The 23,318-nt window shown below is 40.7% G+C and overlaps 1 long non-coding RNA gene across 1 annotated transcript in view; it reads left to right on the forward strand.

The window, feature by feature from the left end:
• Positions 1-18,226: 18,226 nt before the first annotated feature.
• Positions 18,227-23,318, forward strand: part of LOC103882382 — a 39,651-nt gene continuing 34,559 nt past the window's right edge. The window contains exon 1 of the long non-coding RNA XR_644183.4: positions 18,227-18,493. This is a non-coding gene — a long non-coding RNA (uncharacterized LOC103882382). The remainder of the gene's footprint in view (positions 18,494-23,318) is intronic.

Genomic DNA, 23,318 nt, shown 5'->3' on the forward strand with positions numbered 1-23,318 from the left:
TGGCAGTGATAAGATGCCATGGGCCCTTAAATAGCACATATGAATTACATACTAACTGTATTCATGGAAGCTTTTCCTAACCAGGGAGTTTCCATAAAGCCAGCTACTTCTGCAGGCCTTCCTCCTCACCACAGTGTTCTCTGTTAGAATCAAGGCTAGTGAATGGGGAGGTTTACATGGCAAATTAGTGCATGAGTTTCAAGGGATAGCCTCCTCCTGCATGGGGGCTCAGAGACAGCAGTTTGACTAAATGCATCATTATTAGGATATATTTTTTAAATCACAGGTTGGAAGCAACATAATTTGAAGCCTTGGAATGTTCAGCTTGGTCTCTAAATATTACATTGATATTGAATTGTCTCTTTTCCTCACAGCTGATAAAAAACTGAGACTTGTGTTTCAGATGGCAATTAATAAGGATAATCTCCATTCTTCATTTGTATTTTAAAGCAAAAAGCAGCATGTGCATTTCTATGAGTGATCTTGTGGCCTGCCTTTGATGGCCAGCCCCAAACACTCTTACTTATCGTAGAGGCAGGCAAAGAAATGTGGCAAGACAAACCACTATTGCATAGTTTGTCAAAGCTTAAAATATTTTTTAAAAGTAATGGATTAGCAGCTTTCATCATGGAGTTCTTTAGGAGAACATTTCTAACATTGCAGAAAGGTCTTATGAGCTGTTCCAGAGGATAATTTCCTCAGGCTCTTCTGTTCTGTAGATCCCTGAAAATCTTGTCTAGACTGAATATCTATTAATCAGGATAGGCTAAGTTTTGCTGCAATAACAACTTCCAAACCTTGGTGGCTTCAAACAACAAAGGTCTATTTCTCAGTCATATTACATGTCCAATGCAGGACCTAGGTTGAGAAAGAACCCACCATCTGGAAAATTGTCAATCACTCTGGCAGAGGAAAAGAAAGTTCTGTGGGTCTTGAACCATCAATTGATGCCCCAGATTAAATGGCATGTCATTTTCATTCACAACTCATTGGCCAGAGCAAGTCATATAATCCCACCTAACCACTAAGGGAACCAAGAATTTCAAAGAGAAAACCTGGATATTAGTGAGCTGGTCTGTTAATATCAGTTGACATGATCACTTATTCATTTTTGCTCATGAATTTATTCAACAGATGTTTTAATATCTTCTGGTAAGTCCTGGGCATATAGCGATGAGCAAGAAGGCATGATTCTTGTTCTTAGGGAGCTTACTATTTGCCAGTAAATGACGATTAAAAGAACAATGACAGTGACAAGATATAAGTGTTCTGATAAGGAAAGAACAAGATGCTTCAACATTAGAAAGCAAACGGTTTTCATGGGTATCAGGGAGATAACCAGAACCAGAGTATTTGTTTGAGTTAAAGAATCCGGAATCAGCACTGGGATAGGAAAGCAGGGGCTTTTGTTTATTCCTTCAATCTCTCCATGTGCAGATTTGCTCCATTCCTGAATGAAGCCCAAGAGAAGCGTTTAGCTAGCCCTCCATGTCAAGTGGTCATTCTGACTGCAAATGCCTTGGGCAGGTTCCTGGAGGTTACATGGACACTTGCCTATGTGGTCACACTAGCCCATGCTCACAAGATTCTCCATGGTACCCTGGGCTGGTGTTCCTGACACAGAGGCCGAGCTGGGCAGCAGGTGTGCAGGCCCATCTGGATTTTCACACTGGAGCAGCCAAGAGCCCAGGGTCACTTCAGTGAGTCTCCATGGCATTGTGGATGGAGGCAGCAGGGAGGTGCCTCCAGATCCTGCCTGGATCGCTCTTGCTCCCTTCCAAGTTCCCTGGTACCTTGCCCTTATCTTCTGACCTGCCCATCCGCAGAAGAGGACATGTGGCTGAGTGTCACAGTTCAGTTCCTGTTATCTGGTTTAGGGGGTGTCTACCAAGTACAAATTCATTAAATCCCCATGATGTGATTCTTTTTCTTTATCCTTCCCTTTAAATTCATTCATTCATTTATTCATTCAAAATAGACATGCTGGGAGACAGCATGACAGTTACAAGCATGGACTCTGAGGTTGGACTTCCTGAGTTTGCATCACAGCTCTGCCACTTGTAGCGTGTGACCCTGAGCAAGTTACTTAACCCTTCTGTGCCTCATCTACAAAGTGGGAATAATAATTTACCGACCTCAGATGCTTGCTGTGAGGATTGCATTTGTTAATAGAAGTAAAGTGCTTTGAAAGGTACCTGGCACATAGTAAGCACTCAAATTAGCTGTTATTATTTTCAGTATTGTCATTATTATTGTTCCTAAGTACCTGCTGAAGAGCTCAGCAGCACACTTTTTAATTAGGGCTGAGGAAGATACAAAGTCAGTGAAGCAGCTGTGTAGCATGGTGGCTAAGGTCCAAGCTCTGCAGTCAGCCAGACCTGGATTCAAGTCTGGGCTCTACCATTTACTAACTGTGTGACTTTGGGTAAATTATGAAGCTCGTTCATGTGTAAAATGTCGATATTCTCATGGTTTTCATGGGAATTGGCTGAGATGATGCATGTACCTCAGCACTTAGCACCTACTGAACACTCAGTCTGGCTATAGAAGCAGCACTAGGGGGCAAAGAAGACAGTTAGTGGATGCTAGACAAGGAAAGAAGATGACTGTTCTTGAGATGTGGAGGACAGTGAGGTGGAACCATGCAGGGCAGAAGTATGGGCTCCAAAAAGGAAGCAGGGATTTCTGAGGGGGTGATCATAGAAGGTTTTTTGTATGAGATATCATGGAACCTGGGCCTTGAAGGGTGGGTAGGGATTGGTCAGGCAGGAAAGGAGGGAGGAAGCAATCCACATATAGGAAGAGGCAGGCCTTGAAGCCCAAGCTAATGTGATCTCATCTTATTGGGTAAACAATGGGGAGCCATTGAAGGATTTTGAGTTGGACAGTGACTTGGTCACTGAGATCAAAGAAGGAAGTGGGGGAGTAACTTCACAGAGCAATGGGGCAATGGGGCCAATTGACATGTATTCAAGTAGAGCAGATACAAATCGTAACAGTGGCATTTAGAGCACTTACTGTGGGCCTGGTGCCATCCTAAGCCTTTACTTGCATTAACTTGTTAAATCTTCATAGCAATTCCACTGAACGGGTATTCTTACTATTCCCAAGTTACAGATGACACAGAGTGGTTAAGTGACTTGCTTAAAATCACACAATGCAAAAGTCTAGGTCCAGGATTCAAACTTAGATAGCCTGGCCCTGAGCCCGTGAGATGCCTGCAGTTTTGTGGGCACCAGAAAAGGACAGAGCGAAAGGGAATATACAGATGTTGGGAGATGTTGCTTCTCCAAGGAGGACTGATGGGAAGAGTGATTTAAAATTCATCTTGGGATATAGGAGAACCCTGTTTCTCTGAAACGTTGAAGAAAGGGGAACTATGAGTAGAAGAAGGCAGTGTAGGATGAGGGCAATTGAGAGACCTCCTGGGAAGTAGCTTAGATGTTCTGACTCGAGGAAGAATTGAGAGGGAGGTGGCAGAAGGGTGGTGCTTATTGGGGGTTTATTTTAAAAAGGGAGCTTTTGAAACAGAGCCCTTGACCATATAACCTAACAAAAGGTTTGTTGTGCCAGACTAGGTACTTTCTGGGAAGGCAGTGCAGCCAGAACTGAACTGGCTGCCCAATTCCAAGCTCTGTCATTTTCTAGCTGTGTGACTTCGGGCGTGTCACTTAACTTCTCCATGTCTCAGTGTCCTCATTTGGAAAATGAAGCTACTTACCTCATAGGGTTGTTGAGAGGATTGGATCTGCTAGTTAATGGAGATCACTTAGGGCTTAGGATAGTTAGCCCCATGCAAGTAGTAGCTATAATTATGGTTATTGTTATTTTTTTCTACCATGCCAGAAATATTTTTAATAGCTTTACTGAAGTATAAGTGGTATACAAAGAACTACAGATACGCAATATGCACAATTGATGAGTTTGGACATATGCAAAAACCTGTAATACCACCACTGTGATCAAAATAATAGTCACATCCATTACCTCCCAAAGTTCCCTTGTGTCCATTTGTTTTTGGGGTGTGTGTGTGTGTGTGTGTGTGTGTGTGTTAGGAACATTTAACATGAGATCTTCCCTCTTATCAAAATTTGAAGTGTCTCATACTGTATTGTAAATTATAGGCACTATGTTGTACAATAGATCCCTAGAACTTAATCATCGAGCAGAACTAAAATTTTACAGCCATTGAACAACAACCCTCCACTTCCCCAATCCTCAACCCCTGGAAACCACTATTGTATTCTATGCTTCTGTGAGTATATTATAGATAGCTCATACAAGTGGAATCACTGGCAGAAATCCTGACAGCTCAGGGCAGAAAGGGAATAGTTGTAGCTGGTGGCCCAGGGCTCTCAGGGTGAACCCCACAGCCTGGTGGCTGGAGTACAAGAGCTTCCATGATGCTTCAGGTTGTAGGTGTGCAATGACTACCTTTGGTCAATGCATTTTCTTCTTTTTCTGGTGACAAATTCCAGAATCACCAAGGAAGCCTTTTGATTCTAATTCCTGTCGTGAGAACTGATGTGTTCAGTAGCATGCTTACAAATAAGATACCAAGCCCAGGGGAAACATGGAGGCTTATGAAAAAATGCCAGATACACTAACAAAGGAACTTGGGTAATCTGTGCTTCAAACCACAGATGCTACCACCCCCTCATCAAGGTTTCAGTTGGTTTAAAAGCCTTCTCCTCAATTTCCTGTTTCAGGGCAGATCTTCTATCTTATTTGCCTTTACCATCTGCCATCTCCCCGCCCTCACTCCAGGGGCATTAGAGATTCTGATCACTAACAAAACTGAAGGTGTTGGGACAGGTGACTTACAAGGCTTACAGACAGCAAACCTTCTGTGAGAGATGGAATTCAAAAGGATTCCATTTTAATTTGAGAGCATACTGTGTTACATCTGTAGGATGTGACACACTCAATTGATAACTACTCACTATATCAGCAATATTTTGTACTCAATCTGCCAGCATCTCAGATGAGATTAATTTCAGAGGTACTGTCTTTTGATGCTGGGGAGCCACATTGGCGACCCCAGTTCACCTATTGACTTGGGTCATTGGAATTGGCAAGAATCAGGCAGGTGGAGAAAATGTACCTCTCAATTCTCCACTAGATACTCCCATGCAAACACACCTCCACAGGCTTATTCCACTAATTAAAAGTTATTTGGATTTACAAACACCTGTGCGCCTTATGGAATTCTTACCATTTGTCTTTCATTACCCAGTTGAATCAGAGTCTCTAGGGGCCACCTGAATTTCCTAAAGCCGGGGCAGAGGTGAGAAAAGAGGTGAGGAGGTTTTCAGAAGCATTTGATCTTCTTTGAAAATTTGCCCAGGATCTTTTGGCCTTCTATGCTGAATGCCACTGAAAGATGACCACAAAGAAAATGTCATAAAGAAGTTACAGAATGAGTACTTATGTGCAGAAGAAAGCATCTGAATTTCTTTAAAATTCAGTCACTCAGAGGACCATCATTTATTTAATAAGCATTTATATTCAATGCTCTCAGCCTTGTCTGCACATTGGAATCACCTGCCAATATTTTAAACATTCTGATGTCCAGGATACACCTCAGACCAGTTAAACCAGAATCTCTGGAAGTGGGATCCAAGCATCCATATTTTTGGAAAGCTCCCGGCTAGGGAATTCCAAGGTGCAGCTGACATACATGGTGCTGAGTCCTTTTTTGCATGTATTAATCCATTTAATTCTCACAGCAATCTTATAAGAGAGGTGCTGACGTTGTTCCCATTTTACAGATGAGGAGACAGAGGCACAGCAAAGTCTCATGCTTTGCCCAAGAACACACAGCTGATAAATTTCAGAGTGTGGATTTGAACCCAGGCCATCTGGCTCCAGAGTTCATGCTCTTAGCCAACAGGTTCATTTCCTCTCACTACATGAGAAACACAAGTTCCTGGCAAAGCCTCTTACTGTAAAGTAGCCGTGGAGCCAGGGATGGAGGCCCTGATCTGTTTTCCGGGAAGCCGAGCAAAAGATCTTACCAAGCAATGCCACATTTATAATTAGTGGTTTCAAAAAATTTCTACCAGAAAGTGCAAACTTTCCCATTCCTCCCACAGACTGAGGGTAAAATTTCCAACTTTTCCTTTCCTTTCCCATATCCACCCAAAAAAAGGTCAAGAGCTGGGATCCAGCCGGAATTAAGTGGAGCGTGGGTGTAGTTCGTCAGCTGGGTCTTCTATTTGTGGTTAAGGTCCAGCCCATCAGGTTGAAGGCTTACTGACATGTGTGTGGGAATGAGAGGCTCGTCATATGCTTGTCTTAAATTAGTCTGCTGCTTCATTAGATGGACTAAAGAGCTAAGGAAAGAGGATGGGGCTGCAAGGGGAATGGTATCTGGTCCCAGTTCCTCCCCCAAACCAGCCCTGGGACCTTAGTGAGTAACTTCACTTCCCTCTGGGTTTGGCCACCTCTTCTGTAAAATTAAGAGTTGGATTCCATTCGAAGTCACATCTCAGTTCAGCCAAGAGACATGCTTTTCTTGGCCCCACAGTGCTTTCAAACTTTTTGAATTAATTGCCAACATTAAACAATTGGAATCATTGACATAAAAATCTAGATTTCCAGCTTCTTTTGAAAAATTGGAAGAGATGTTCTTGCCACATTGGGTCCTATAGGGCAACCATGAACTGGAGTTGAGAGCCATCCATTCTCTTTAGATGGGACATACTCTCCCCAGGTTTCCATTCCTCACCTAGCCAATGTCATTGTTTACTTACCTGCCTGGCCCCTATAGACTACAGGGAAATCTGATCATAGTCCCTTCCAGAAGTTGAAATACCTTTATCTGTGGAATCTTATAACCTGTAAGGCAGGGATGAAGTCTTATAGATTCGGGCTTAGTCAAAATTTTCATATAAAGATAAGGACGATCAAAGGAAAACTAATAAATGATAATGTTCTCTCTTAGATACTTGCCTATGCTTTATCTTTAACCTCAAAACATATAATTCATAATGTTTGGCATACTTTCTGTGTATTTTTATATTCTGGCTCACTTTTGGAAGGCATAAGCAGAGGCAAAACAAAAGCCATAAAAGGTTATAAAGAAATTGCGTGGTCAAGAAGAGAGAGGACACCAGGATAATGTGTTCACAGAAGAACAGTCTGAAATTACAGAGGAACTACCCGTTCTTTAAAACAAAATAATCTGAAATAAATTCCAAGAAAATATGCCAGGTGGGTGCTAAATCTGATGTTTACACACAGTCCACATTAAATAAAATTCTATTCTCTGTTAGGATGTGAAGTTTTTAGGGAGCTAGGCTATTTATTTAGAAGCTTTCGTTTGACCAAAAGTCACTAGAAATCACACATAAATTTAATTTTGTTGACTCTTCAAGCTCTTCAGATGGACAATAATAAAAATACAGCTAGATGCAAATAAATTACTGTAATGTAGCCTGACCACTCACAACTTTGTTTTATGCATTTTATTTATTTTTATTGAATATTTGTGAAAACAAAAGTAATATATACATACATAAAATATAGTAGAAAGGCGAGAAATGAGAAGTAAATGTCTCTTCTCCTTTATCTTTTATTATTTATTGTAGTAAAATACATATAAAATTTACCATCTGGACCATTTTTAAGTGTACCATTCAGTAGAGTTAAGTATATTCACATTGTCATGTTTTCTCTGTTATTTTAACCCTTAATATTAACCCCAGTTATATTTTTCTATATTATTTCAGAAAAATATATGCACATTTTAATTATTCAAACAAATAAATTTCCTTGAATCTTCCAAAGCTTTGACATCACCATAGACCAATCTTGCTTGTTCTTTGCAATGACTATAGAATACTCCATTTTTATAAATAGAACACAATTTACTTAACCAATTCTTTATTAGTGGATACTTAGGCCATCTTGAGATCTTGGCTACTACTGAAAAGAAAAAAAATCCTATAGTAAACATATTTGGTCCATACATCTTGACCTATGTACAAGTATGTCTTGTGGATAAATTCTCAGCAGCCCATAAACTGAAACATTTGTTTGGTTGAAACTTTTCTATCTGAACATGGATATAGTTGCATAACACTTTTTAGATTGGGTAGAATACTCATCGTAAACTATAACGACATAGGTGATAAATTTCAGTGGTAGCTTGGACCCTGGGATTAGATGACTTGCCTGCAAATCTAGGCTTTCACAGACTAGCTGTGGGGCCTTGGAAAACTTGCTTACAACATCACTTGCTTCAACTTCCTCATCTGAAAAATGGGATTAATAATACTACCTGCCTCTGAGGGTTGATGGAAGAATTGCTGAATGAACAATACCTGGCACATAGTAAGCATTATATGCATTAGCTATTATTTTAGGTCTCTTAATCATAAAATTTGAGCTTGATATTTTAGACATGATAGCTCATCAGATATTTTCAATTAAAAGTTTTCAAGATCCCAGCATTTTATTCTATAATTCTATTCCCAAGGCATCTGTAAAATAGATAAAACCTCACAACATGCAAAAACTAAAAGGCCTTACCTGTACTCAATCAATTCTTGTTTTCTTATGTTTCTTTAGGAGTACTTTGATTTCTCTTTCTTTTTTCTTATATTTGGCATGGAAATTGCACTTAATTTTCCTAAACTTACTCCGGGTCAAATGAAAACCCAGGATGACTTTTTGTGAGAATAGTTCTTTACCACACCCTAAATGTCTGATAATCTCCTCCATACTTTGCATAATAATTTTGACTTTGTTTTGTTACTTATAACGACACATTTCTTTTCATAATGAGGATACAGCCAAAAGAATACCTATGATGTCCTTCTCCTCAGTTTCCCTGAGTTGGGTGGGTGAGAGAAGAAACCTGCAGATTTACCAATAGCTCATCTGATGGGTGCCACTGGCTACCTGCCCGGATTCTGAAGGTCTTACTTTGTGTCACGGAGCCCAAACCACTCACTCTTTGTTCCAGACTAGTTCTTCCTTGCTTATTTTTATCTTTACAGAAAGCCTCTCCTGTCCCTCTCTATTGCTCTGATTAATGGTCTTTTGTTAGAGTGACAAGGATGATTCAGGTGAAACAACAGAAACACTGGCCAAGAAGAGGTTGGTTGGCAGGAAAGATGGTGGGATGGCATGTGGACAGGTCTTGTGCAGATGGATTCTGTCCAGTGTAGTGGCTGTAGCTGGGTGCTGTGGTGTGCACCTGTAATTCCAGCTACTTGGGAGACTGAGGTAGGAGGATCCCTTCAGTTTAGGAGTTCAAGGCCAACCTGGGCAATATAGTGAGACGCTGTCTCAAAAAAAAAAAAAAAAAAAAAAAAAAAAATTCAAAGGCCTCTTAGCTCCTGCCGTTACTTTGTGGCCACAAGGGGTCCCTCTGCCCTAGATTGTCAGGTGATGGCAAAACATACAGTCTTTTTAAGGTCAAAGAAACAATAAGGGATTTTGTAGACTTCCATTTTAAAGCCTCAGATGCAAGCTGACTTGCTGTGAGTAATTACAGTTGGAAAGAAGTTTTGTTGCTGTCCTTTGTTGTTTGTTAGTAACAACGCTTTGAACTGATTTCTGAAAAGGTGCATATCCTAGGGCAGTGGCCCTAATGCCCTGAACTGCTCTGACTGAGCTCTGGCCTCAACTCCAGGCAGAGCTGAAGGATTCATGCTGAAAGCTAACAAAGAACCTAAATATTTTTTGAGCACTGATTATGTGCCAGACTTTGTTCTAGAACCTGAGAAGACAGTGAACAGAGGGGAGAAAGCACCAGTGTTCAGGGAGCTTACTTAGTGGTAAGAGCAGTTATAGACAGATAAATAGCCAATAGAATTGGTAATGGTAAAGAATAAGAAAAATAAAGTGGGATAAGAAAGGTCAAGAATGACAGCAGTAAGAAAATGAAGTAAAAGACATCATATTGAAAAGGAAGGTTTGAGATGACATAATTTTATATGTAGAAAATTCTAAAGAATCCACTAAGACACCATTTGAACAAATAAGTTGTTCAACAAGTTTGCAAGATACAAGATCAATATACAAAACTCAGTATATTTTTATATATTTTCAATGAACAATATGAAAAAATAAGAAAATAATTATATTTATAATAGCATCAAATAGAATAAAATATTTAGGAATAAATTTAACAAAAGAATTACAAAATATGTACTCCAAAAACTGCATAATATTGTTGAAAGAAATTAACAAAGGGCTAGATAAATAAAAAGGTGTTCCATGTTCATGAATCAGAAGATTCATTGTCAAGATGGCAACACTCCCTAAACCGATCTACAGACTCAATCCCTATCAGAATCCCAATTGGCTCCCTTGTCATCATTTACAAGACAATCCTAAAATGTATATGGAATTGCAAGGGACCCCCAAATAAGTAAAATAATCTTGAAAAACATGAACAAAGTTGACTTTCTGATTTGATTTAATTTGATTTTGAGATGGAGTCCCTCTCTGTCGCCCAGGCTGGAGTGCAATGGTGCGATCTTGGCTCACTGCAACCTCCACCTCCCGGGATCAAGCAATTTTCCTGCCTTAACCTCCCGAGTAGCTGGGATTACAGGCATGTGCCACCATACCCAGTTAATTTTTATATTTTTAGTAGAGACAGAGTTTCACCATGTTGGCCAGGCTGGTCTTGAGCTCCTGACCTCAAGTGATCCACCCGCCTTGGCCTCCCAAAGTGCTGGGATTACAGGTGTGAGCCATCCTGCCTGGCCCACACTTTCTGATTTTAAAACTTACTACCAAGCAACAGTAATCAAGATAGTATGATACTGGCATAGTATAAACATACAGGTCAACTGGATAGCCATTGCAAGTGAATGGATTTGGATCTTTACCTCTCACTACATATGAAAATTGACTCAAAATGGATCAAAGGCTTACATGTGAGAGCCAAAACATAAAACTTTTAGAAGAAAACCCAGGGGTAAATCTTGATCTTGAATTTGGCAGTGGATTCCTTGATATAACATTAAAAGCACAAGCAGCAAAAGAAAATATACTTAAAATGTACTTCACTAAAGTGAAAAACTTGTGGGCCTTCAAGAACCTCAAGAGAGTGAAAAGACACCCCCAAAGAATGGAGGGAAATATTTACAAATCATATATCTGATAAGGAACTTAAATCTAGAATACGTAAAGAACTCTTGAAACTGAGTAAGAAAAATCCAATTAAAAATGAGCAACAGATCTGAATAGGCATTTCTTCAAGAAAGATGTACAAGTAAGCACACAAAAAGAGGTTCAGTATCATTAGCCATCAGGGAAATGCAAATTGAAATCACAATGATATGCCACTTCACTCCCACCAGGATATTTATAATTTAAAAGTCAGATAACAAGTGTTGACTAGGATGTGAAAAAGCAGGAAAAAATGTTAAACAGATATTAGTAATCAGACATTACTAGTGTGAATACAAACTGGTGAAGCCACTTTGGAAAACAGTTTGGCAGTTTCTCAAGTGATTAAACCTAGTTACATTTGGCACAGCAATTCTCCTAGGTATATACCCAAGAGAAATGAAAACATGTCCACACAAAAACTTGTGCATAAATATTTATAGCAATATTATCCATAATAGCCAAAAGATGGAAACAACCCAAATGTCCATCAATTGATGAATAAACAAAATGTGATATATCCATACCATGGAATATCATTCAGGCATGAAAAAGAATGAAGTACTGATACATGCTACTATGTGGATGAACCTTGAAAACATTATGCTAAGTGAGAGGAACCAGTCACAAAAGGCCATATATTATATGATTTCATGTATATGAGATGTACAGAATAAACAAATATATGGAAACATATATAGAGACCTAGTGTAGATTAGTGGTAGCTTAGGCCTGAGCTTAAGGCTGGAGTGAATTTGAGAGTAATAGCTATAGGGGACAGGGTTTCTTTCTGAGGGGACAAAAATATTCTATAATTGATTGTGGTGATGTCTGCACAACTGTGAATATAATAAAATACCATTGAACTGTGTACTTTTAAAATGGGTGACTTTTATGGTAGATGAATTATATAAATATAAAGCTATTATAAACAGAGAGAGAGAGAGAAAAGGAAGAAAGAAAGAAAAAAGGGAGGGAAAGTGGGAGGAAACATGTCAGCATCAGAATTTGAGGGAAGTACCAGTAGCTTGAAAGAAAAAACTAAGGGAGTGACAAGGGTAGAGAAGAGGGGACTCTTTCAAAGGGGAATATGCATCTTAAAAACCTCTTTAATAGGGCAACATTTATTTCAGCTGAGACTTTCAGGAAGGGAAGAAATGAACCATATGGATATCTGGAGAAAAAGAGTTCTGGGCGAGCGATTAGCAAGTACAAAGGCCCCTTGGCAGGCATGTGAGTGGTGCATTTGAAGAGCAACATGGAGATGTAGGTGGCAGAGGCAGAATGAGTGAGCGAGGCAGGGAGCATGAGGAGGTCTAAGGAGCAGCGGGGGCCGGATAATGTGGGGCTGGCAGAGCCCCATTGGGACGACTTTGGATTTTTACTGAGTAAAACGGAGAGTAATTGCAGGGATTTGAGCAGATAACATGCCCCGATTTCCCGTTTACAAAGATAATTCTCACTGCAGTGTGGCGAATAGGCTGTAAGGGATGGAATGTGAGGGAAGTGGCAAAGCCAGGGAGGATGCCATTGGCACAGTTCAGGTGAGATGGCTTTCTGTTTCTATGCTGTGCTTTAGTTTCTCTCTTATAATTAAGGAGACAATAGAAACAGAAATTTAGTAGGAACAGAACCTACAGTCTGAAAGCACACACCACTTAAAAGCAAAATTTCTTGGAAGAGTGTGGACAAATGGCCATCATTCACAGTGCATAAAAATGTTTGCTTCCAATTTAACACTCTGCATGATGTCAATTAATGGCATAAGTATGTGTTTGATGTCTTTCTCCCCCATTAGGCTGAAAGCTTCACAATGGTCAGAACCATGTCCATTGTGTTCTGGGACATTGTGCTAAGTCCCTGGTGACTAGGAGAGGGTCTGACACAAAATACATACTCAAAAAACAACAACAACAACAAAACGAAAACAAAAACAAAAAACAAAACTCATTGAATGAACCAATAAATGAGCAGTTGTCAATCATCTTGTCCCTAGTTATTTCAGTGTGTTCTAAAGGCAGTAGGTGACCACCAAGCATCTGTGTCCTCCTCTATATTTCCCAGCCTTCCTTGCAGTTAGTTGTGGCCATGTGACTGTTGATGGCCAGCAAAAAGTGAGCAGAAACAACAAGTACTAAGATGGTAGCTGGAGTGTATTCCGCATCATTCTATTCTCTTAGGAGACGGTCTTGCAGGCTACGAATTCTAGATGGCAGAGCCACAAGATGGAGTAGGACAACCTGACCTATGTAAGATTTAACAAGCGTTAGAAACAAACTTTTTTTCAGTTTGTCCAGTTAGATTTTTCTTTTGTGCCAGTAAATATTATTGCTTTAACATACTGTTTCCCCCACATTTTCCGAGTACAAACCTTTGTAGTATGTGCCAAACTGCTGTATTATTTTGGATAATGACAGTTGGAAATTGCCTGCTGCCTCTCAAGTTTAATTTTTCTTGCCACTGTCTCCTTCTTACAGGGCAAGATGTTAATGCTTTTCAGATATTCTCATCACATTTGGAATCACAATATTAGCAGAGTGGCATATTTCATAATTTCTGTAAGGCACTCAGTGGAGCTGGACCCAAGGCCCTGGTGATAATAATGGAGGCCACCTAGTCAAGTTCTAATAAATAGGGATGGACATCCTCTCATAATTTTTCCAGCAATTGGAGGTGAAAGTGTGAAGTCTTCATTCAGCTGGGAAAAGACATTGGCAGATGTTTGGAAGAGATGAACTTGGGCTGAGCTCCATTGTAAATGTTCTTGGCTTGATTTGTTCTCTTCATCTCTTTATTCTGCCCACTCAACTCCTTTCTCAGTTTCTTGTTACCCAGAAAGTAGTCTGTGGGATCTAGTGATTAGGATAACTAATGTTTTGTGTTTTATTTTTAACACTAAGCCAGCAAATCCACTATTTTTACCTATTATATCTGGAATAAAAGAACACAATGAGAAGTTCAATAAAAATAGTTTATTTTAGTAAGAGAAGGAACAGCCAGACAGGATAGAATTCACCCCCGAGAGTATTTAGAGTTCTACGTTAATCTTTTCATCTACTAGTTACCGTGTACTGACCCAAGTACTGTAAACAGCTTTTCAACAGTAATAGCAGTTACCATTTTAAAAAACTTGCATACCTCCTCCTCTGCACAGAGCAGTTCACTCAAATAGTTCCTAAGGGACAAGTGGTTTCTGGAAGCAGCTGAAAGTGGAATTAGTTCTGGTAGCCTCAGGACTACCCCAAGGCACAGAGAGGGTGACCCAGGCTGCGGTGGCACTCCATGCTGCGGCACTCCGCTGGCTGCTGGCTTTTTCATATCCCTGCAGGATACTCTGAACCATGGAAGGAGCCTATGCAAGTGAAGCATGCCCTGAAGCTTAAGCTTAAGCTTATTAGTTTCCAGGTAAATTCACCACTGCTCTCAACACACAAGGATCCGTTGATCCTATAAGGCAGGGACAAATTGTTCACCTGAAGACTTTGACCCACAGGAGCAAAATATTTGTTCCTGTAATCCTTCCATGGCCCAGACAGTTCATATTATTACCGACACTTACAGGTCAGGAAACTAAGGATCATAGAGAGAGGTATCTTTTCCCAAAACCCACAGCCAGACAGTGGGTAGGAGTGCCGAGATTCCCACCAGCCTCGCCCTTTGCACACACTGAGGTTCGCCGTCACTAGTTCCATTGTTGGTCTTTCTGGCCAGGAGAGGACGTGAGAGAGCAGAGGAGAAGCTTTGACAAGGGAGGTGATAGAGAACCTTGGAAGTTCCTCCTCACAGCCTTCCTCCTGCCCTGACTTCCCATCAGCTGAAGAGTGTCTCCACTCCTCCACATGCATATTTGTTTGTGCTTTATGAATTTTTTCCTTCTGATGAGGTCCTTTGTGAAAAGTTTACTTCCTTTGTTCCTGTAAAATTGGTAAGGGTGACATGCCCCAACTGCAAACCCAACAATCACCCATGCTCCTGGGGCTCCCCTGGGTCCTTCAGCCAATGTGATTTGGCCCAATGCCTCCCACCCCCTCACCCAGCAATGGGTTTAGGCCCTGTACCCTACATTCCTGTCATGATCTTATTCACTCATTCATTCATATATTCAAAAATATTTACTGGCTGTCAACTTTGTGCCTGGCACTATAACAAGAATAGCTGGGAACACCATGACACTTCTTCAGTGTGGAAATATTTCACCCTCCTCTGTGATCGTCAGGTTTGTATGCGTATGTTTGCTTGTTTGTTTTAGAGACAGGGTGTCTCTATGTTGCCAGGCTGGAGTGCCGTTGCTATTCACAGGTGCAATCGTAACACGCTACAGCTCCAAACTCCTGGGCTCAAGCAACCCCCCTGCATCAGCCTCCCAAGATGCATACCACGTCACCCGGCTCTGTGATGGTTAGTTTTATGTGTTAACTTAGGCCCAGTCCCCTGTTACTCAATCAAATATTAATCTAGGTGCCCCAACAAAGGTATTTTACAGATGGTAGTTGAAGTCCAAAATCAGTTGACTGTAAGTAAGGAAATTTTCCTCAATAACCTGAGTGGCCTGATTCAATCAGTTGAAAAGCCTTAGGAGCAAAGCTGAGGTTTCTTTGAAGAAGAAAAAATTCTGCCTAAAACTGTAGCTCCAGCTCCTGCCCAAGAGTTCAGCCTGCCAGTCCTCCTGGACCTGTGGATTTTAGACTTGCCTACCCAGCCTCCAGAATCACATAAAGCAGGTATTTGCTATAAACGTCTTAATATATGTCTCCTATTGGTTCTGTTTCTCTGGGTAATCCCCACCAATACACCTTGCTTGACACCTATGAAGTTATCCATTTCGATCGTGCTCACTTTGTCAGTCTTTGGCTTGCAGAGAAAGATAAGCGAAGTGTTAAAGTTGGCAAAGTAACTTGGTTGCCTTCGATGGTGATCTCACCTCACTAAAATCTGAGGCAGATCACCATTTTAAGTGACTTCAAAGTTTCTGGGATAGGATGGAAAATGGGACGGGAGCTTAGAATGGGAAAATCAAATGCCATGCCATTGCTGGCCCTAGTTTGATTAGCCACCAAGAGGCCACTGGGCCTCACAAATCTGTTCCAAGGAAGTCCTCTCCCATGAACAAAACAAAAGTATGTGACACAAAGTGTGGATTACTCCCTGAAAGGCCCATCTTAGTTGCTTTTAAGTAACAAAGGTGTCTCTACTTAAGACTTTAGTTGGTGCCTGGCTCATACATTGTTAATGTCTTTGAGGAAAACAACTGAGGAATAGTATTGTCAAAATCTGTCATGGGCTCTAAAAACTCGGATTTCTATTTCCTGGTGTATAAAATTTGAGGCGTGGACTTCCCAAGTTCCTTTCCAATGCCAACATACTTATGTTTCTCTTTGATAAACCTGTCAGTTTTTATTACCAATTAGAATAGTCTACAAAGTAAAAAATGTTTGGCAATGGATTTGAGTGGGCACTCCTCAGAGAACCTGAATTGTGGAATATCAGCCTTATCAGGGGGCCTATGCCAGAGTGGGAGGGCCAGCCACAGTCCCCTAGAAAGTTACAAGCCTACCTTCTGAGAGACATTTGCACAGTTACGGGAATTCTTCTGAAACGGAGAACTCTGCCAGTTGCTGTTTATCACAGTTTCTCGGTTTGCTTTTCAAGTACGAGATTGTGAGAGAATTACCTTCATTGCTAAGACAATATTTGTTTCCTTAGATTCTCAGTGAGTGAACCCAAGACCTGGGGCCAATATGTACAGGACTTTGTAGAAAAGAAAGATTTTGTGAGGGAAAGGAAAAGGGGGTCTTCTAAATTTGGATTGACATTAGTTTGATGAGTAAGGGAAAACAACCAAAACCAAACTAATTCTTTGTCAAATCCTACCACAGAGGCACATTTCAAAAAAAAGACATCAATGCTCCTGAAATCAGGGAAAGCACCACCACAGGAATTTCAAATTTCCATCACCACAAACATCCTCCAGCGGTCAGCACCAAAGCCAGATCACATGACCTCCAATCCATCTGTAGCCTGAAAAAATAACTTGTTTCAGTTATTACAAAAATGTAACAGACTTTATACGACTTGTTCCCAAATCTATATAGATGGTGTGATAAGGGACCAAATATAAATTATATTTAAAAGCCCTACTGATCCCTAGTAGCTTTCAGTCTTTTGACCACTCAGGTCACTGAAAGTCTAACTGCTTGTACACCAAGAACCGTTTTTGACTTTGAAAGAAGGTCCTCTGAGCACAAAGTGAAACTGCCTTTGCAAAGATTATAACTGAGGAGATTATGACAGTGAAAGACATCAGACCTAACCGACTCCATCTTGCTTCTAACCTTTAAACTGTCCTTGTTCATTCCTGGGCATAGGGAAAACTAACCTTAGAAAGAAATTTAGTTGTTTATAGTTTAACTCTGAAACAAACTTAATAATAGCCCTTTGCCTGGAACCAGTCTGCCTTTGTAGGACTAACAGATTAGCTACAAGATGAGAAATTACGGTTTAGGGACGATGCAACCTCAGACAAGAGTCTGAACCTCCTCAAATTGCTCCTGGGAATACTATCACTATTGTAAAAGTTAAGATTAGTGCCTGAGATATTTTGCAGACTCTGTACTTCATGCACCAGCTGATACCACCCAGACTCGTAATCTGGCTCAACCAGTTCTTTGATCCCACCCAGGAACTGAAGACAGCAAGAAATACTTACTTCAACCCCCTATGATTCCATCTTCAACCTGACCAGTCAGCACTCCCCACTTCCTGAGCCCCTGCGTCCCAAATTATCCTTAAAAACTCTGATCCCCAAATGCTCTGAGAGATTGATTTGAGTAATAATAAAACTTCAGTCTCCTGCACAGTGAGCCATGCGTGAATTACTCTTTCTCCATTGCAGTTTCCCTGTCTTGATAAATCGGCTCTGTCTAGGCAAGGTGAACTGTTGGGCAGTTAAAAAAAGTTGGATCCATTGTATTGTAGATGAGGAAGAAGAAGCTATGCACTATCAGGCTTGCCCTGCTGGCCGGCCCTTGGCTTCGTGGAGTCCCGCCAAGCCCACAGTTGCTGGTTCTGTCCACACACTCTCCCACCCCAGTTGTCAGACATGAAAGACATCCCCAGCTGTCTAGGGCGAGAGGGAACACAGAGAGGAGGCTGCAAGGCCTGCCTATGTTTGTGCCTTAACCTTTAAAAGCAGGGCCCTGCAAAAGGACAAGGGCAGTTTAATTTAGATCTTTCTGGAGCTTAAACTCAGCTCTTTTCTTTTGTTTTTTGGATTCTACCTTGTTGCTCTTTCCTTTCTTGCTGGGTTGTGTTTGCATTTTCTCCTGAATGTGTGGTTTCCATCTCATCCAGCAGATCTAAGGTAATTTCAGTTTTGTTTCTAAAAATGTCATTGTCTGCTTCTTTCCCACCCTCTGTCTTTTGTCTTTGGATTATGTGAATATTTAGCCGCATAACACATAGAGATTCTCTTCCCAGTGCTTTATTTTAGGACTACCCGGATCAGATGTAGTCAATAAAACACTCATCTCTCAGTTTTTAGCTCTAATATGATGTCTAATAAATAGGTTAAGTGACATTACATGAAGCAGAATTGTGGGCTACTGCATTTTTTTTGCCTGCATATTTTTTGGTACAGGAAAAGTAAGACACTAGATTTTGGATATGCTTTCCTATTTTCTTAAACAAACTCTAACAGTTGTTATCTGTCAAACCTAGGGGACTTCAAATGCTGATACTTTGTGGCTTCAATATGACTACATACATAATCTGGAAATAGTCTAACCTTCATTTAGTAAAAGCACACATTGTTTTTTTGCTGCAGCATCTCAATGTTGGAATAATCTCTTATTCTTAGACTTTATGTCTTTCCATTCTTAAGTCATCCTGAAACTAGCTCAATACATTGAGCTGGCTATGTTGTTTTTCAGATGGATTTCCTGAATTGCTAGCATCAAGTACTTTGCTCTCTTTTCATGACACCCCACTTCTATTTATAGCCAACAGATGATCAGAAGCCAGCGTCAAGGACAGTTGTTGTTTGGTCGAGCCCAGCTGTTGAACGCTGATTGGTAACTGGCAAGGTGTGGCAATTGCCATCTGGCCATGCCAGGGTCCTGATAGCACTGCCAGCATTTGTTTAATTCAGGCAAAGCAGCTAACTTCAGCTTGCTCTGCCGAAGCAAACCTGTGTTGGACATCTCAACCAGTAAAATTGGTTCCCAAGCTTAAATCCAGCTTGAAAATTTAAAGCAGCACCATATGCGTCATTGGGGTCTATCATGACACACTTTATGTACCCCTTGGTTAGAATTCAGAGACAGAAGCATGTAGTCTCAATTCCTTTCTGACAAACAGCATTGAGTACTTTTGCAGAACGTAAACTAGAAAACCAATTTCTGTAGCTCAGAAAGATGAGTATTTTTATGGCTTTCCATACTGGAAGGGAGAGATGCATTAAATCAATCAAATGAATTAACATGGCATCGCGGAGCAATATCCTCCAGAAATTAGATCAGCCCCTAAAAGAAATCAAGTCATTGTTAAATGGTGGAGTGTCGTTTCTGTTAGTGAGTGACCTGCCACTTGTGAGGGTTGATGGACTGGTGGGAAAAATGCCTGCTCTCTTGGTTTAAACTTTACTGGGATTAGTATTCAGAACTCTTGGCAAGATTTATGCAGATCCTTCTTTGTACTTGCAAATTACTTTCACAATAATTTCAATCATTATTAATCAGCAGGCATTGTGTGAATGACAGATGCTATATAATCTCTACAAAACAGTCCTCAGGATCTGATATTCCATAGTCATTTTCCCCATGCAAGGACCAACAAAGCCAGCATCTTCACCATCTTTCTGAGTGAGGTTGGAATGTTTTCCCTTTTTCAGGAGAGGAAATTGAGTCACGGTAAGAATAAATGCCTCTCTGGGAGCCAGGATGACACCTGACCTCAGTTTCTCTCTTAGAAGTAAAGGAGCCAGGCAAGTGTTCACAAGGAAATGCATTTCCTTCCTGGAGACAGTGATTTTACTTTGAGGATAAAAATTAGTAAGATGTCTTCCTCATAAAAATCTTATTGAGGCTCTCAGAATATAAACTTTGATATTCTCACGTTCAGAGACCCTGTTTTTTTCTTCTTCTTTTTTTTTTTTTTTGAGACGGAGTCTTGCTCAGTCGCCCAGGCTGGAGTACAGTGGCACGATCTCGGCTCACTGCAAGCTCCGCCTCCCGGGTTCACGCCATTCTCCTGCCTCAGCCTCCCAAGTAGCTGGGACTACAGGCGCCCGCCACTACACCCAGCTATTTCTTTTTTTGTATTTTTAGTAGAGACGGGGTTTCACCGTGTTAGCCAGGATGGTCTTGATCTCCTGACCTCGTGATCCACCCATCTCGGCCTCCCAAAGTGCTGGGATTACAGGCGTGAGCCACCGCGCCTGGCCAGAGACCCTGTTTTTAGGGACCTTGTGTGGTTTGGTGGCCAAGAGCATCCACTTTGGGGCCCACGAGATCCAAGGTTGAATCCTAGCTCTGCTACTCACTTTGTGACCAGATGCTAGCTGGGAGAGGTGGGTGTCCCTCTGAGTCCTGAGTTTCTGTTTGCATGGCCTGGGCTCAGAGGCTCGCTTAGGGCAGAGCACAGGTCAGATGGGCTGTGGGTTACATCTGCAGCCTGGGCTCTGGTTGTTCCCACCCCTTTCTTTCTCACCCATCCTGGACAGAATCTGTGGTTAAGAACCACTGTGTGGACACATAGAGTGAATCTTTGTCAAATATAATATTTAGTAGCTGTATAATTAAATTTAAAGGCATCTCTGACAAAATCCCAAATAGTCTTACCGGTAGCCTTTCCAGTTGTGTGTAGGAAGTGATTGTGTTTTTGACTGGTTTTGATATGAGAAATACCACACACAAAAGAAAATCCCAACCATTAGGGTATTTGACTGATAAAATATCTTACTCTAAGGATCATGAAGAGATAATTCAATACAGATGGTTAATGAAGATAGTTTTACTTTATTGGTAATTTCAAGAAATACAAATTCAAAGAACTACAAAATCAAATTTTCACCTGTTACGTTTGTAGGTTTAAAAAGAAAATTGACTACTGGTGAGGATGCAGAAAGATGGGCAATCCAGTTCATGGTTGGCCAGAAATTTGATACAATTTTTATTATACATTGACAAATAACTAGGAAGTTATCCTCCAGAATATACAGAACAAAATAGTACCAGAACAAAAATAGTACCAAATATTCTTCCAGTTATTAATACTGAGGGTTATTAACACTGGGAAGTTATTTCTCGATATATAACGAAAAACTTTTAAAATGTTTATATCCTTCAACGGAGTCATCTATTTTAAAGAAAAAATAATTTTATAAAGGAAACAAAAAGTTATACTCAAATGTATCCATTGCAGTGCTACAATTTTTAATGGTGAGAATTGGAAACAAGCTGAGAACAATAAAAGCGTGGGTGGTTAAATATGCTACTTAGAATGAAATATTATGCTGGCATTAAAATGAGATTTTAGTAATAATCTATGGTCATAGCTACCATTTATGAAGGGTTTACTATATGCCAGGCCCCAAGCTAAGCACTTTGAATATATATTATTTTATTTAAATCTTGTTACAACAGATTAGTTACCTCCCAACTTCCAACAATTTTATTTATCACCTCATTTAAACTCATTGACAAATTAGAAAATGGGGAAAAAAGTGTTAACATGAGTGAATTCTCTTGATATTCGTTTAAGCAAAGAAAAGAAGAAAGTATACAAAGTTGCATGCACAGTAGTCCCCTCTTATCTGCAGGGGATGCCTTCCAAGACCCCCCACTGGATGCCTGAAACCTCAAATAGTACTGAATCCTATATATTCTCTGTTTTTTCAAACTGACAACCACAACAACTACTAAGTGATATACATCATGGATACTCTGGACAAAAGGATAGTTCACATCTCAGGAGGACCTAGTGGGACAGGGTGGGAGTTCATCAAGCTCCATAGAATATTGCACGATTTTAAACTCATGAATTGTTTATTTTTAGAATTTTTCATTTACTATTTTCAGACTGCAGTTGACTGTGAATAACTAAAACCTTGGAAAGTGAAGTGCAGGTGACAGGGGACTGCCGTAGTTTCAGCTCAACTATAGAAGTACAATAAACACGCTCATAATCTTATAAGTAGGGATAAAACTCCAAACTGCATAAAGTGTAGGTTTGTATTATTACCAAGTTCCTGAAGTATCAGTGGGGGCTGGAAGGTACAGGACAGCCCCATCGCTAGTCATGTTTCGTCCAAATGCATTATTCTACAGCTGTGGATACATGAAGTTTAGTGAGAAATTTACCGAGATGTTGAGTGATTTTTTCTCTGTATTGTAGCATTATGGGTAATTTATGCTTTTCTGGCTTTTCCAAATTTTTAAAGCATTCATTAAAAATGCTTTGAAAAGTTTAGAAAACGTAAAGCAATTTGTTTTACTATTTTTTTTAAAATAAGGGGGCAATGGCATCTCTATTCTTTTCAGTCCTTTTAGATCTGACAGCTCAGTAATTTAGACAGGAGAGAGAAAAGGCAAAGCCCAGTGGTCAGAGGGAGATGGGAGGCGTGTCCCTTTCCAGCTACAGTGAGGGGGCACGTGACGCCTGTGGCAGCATCTGTGGTCACATATGTTACAAGTGAAAAAAATATCACAATGCGGTTGGTAAAGCCTTGGGCATTACCCAACCTCATGTAGCTACCAAAATGCTTATTAAAAAACTATTTACAAGAGAAAGAAAGACACTATTAAGGGGTAAAACTAGTTTTCTGTATTCTCTATGAATAGAGATGCTCCCCCAAGTCAGCATGAGAGGCTAATTAGGGAACAGCGCTCTTTGACAAGAAACAAGAAGCAGGCTGGTCTCCTTCTGCTGTCTGCAGGATCTTTGAAAACTGAACTGAAGTTAACTTTGAGGCCGGCCCAGCATTTGTTAAATCTGAGGTTCTGCAGCTGCCCCCGCTGCAAGGCGTGCTTCCAGCTCCTGCAGAAACCCAAGCAACCAGGGGAAAGTGCCGGAGGTGGTGAGCAGAAGCAGGAAGAGGGGCGATCCCCCTGCAGGATGGGATGCCAGGCCCAGGGCTGGGCCTTACAGGAAGTGCCCAGCTTTTGTTGAGGTGGCTGTGCCAAGCAGCA

The sequence above is a fragment of the Papio anubis genome, chromosome 2 (genome assembly GCF_008728515.1).
Source record: "Papio anubis isolate 15944 chromosome 2, Panubis1.0, whole genome shotgun sequence".
In the NCBI taxonomy this organism is placed as follows: domain Eukaryota; kingdom Metazoa; phylum Chordata; class Mammalia; order Primates; family Cercopithecidae; genus Papio; species Papio anubis.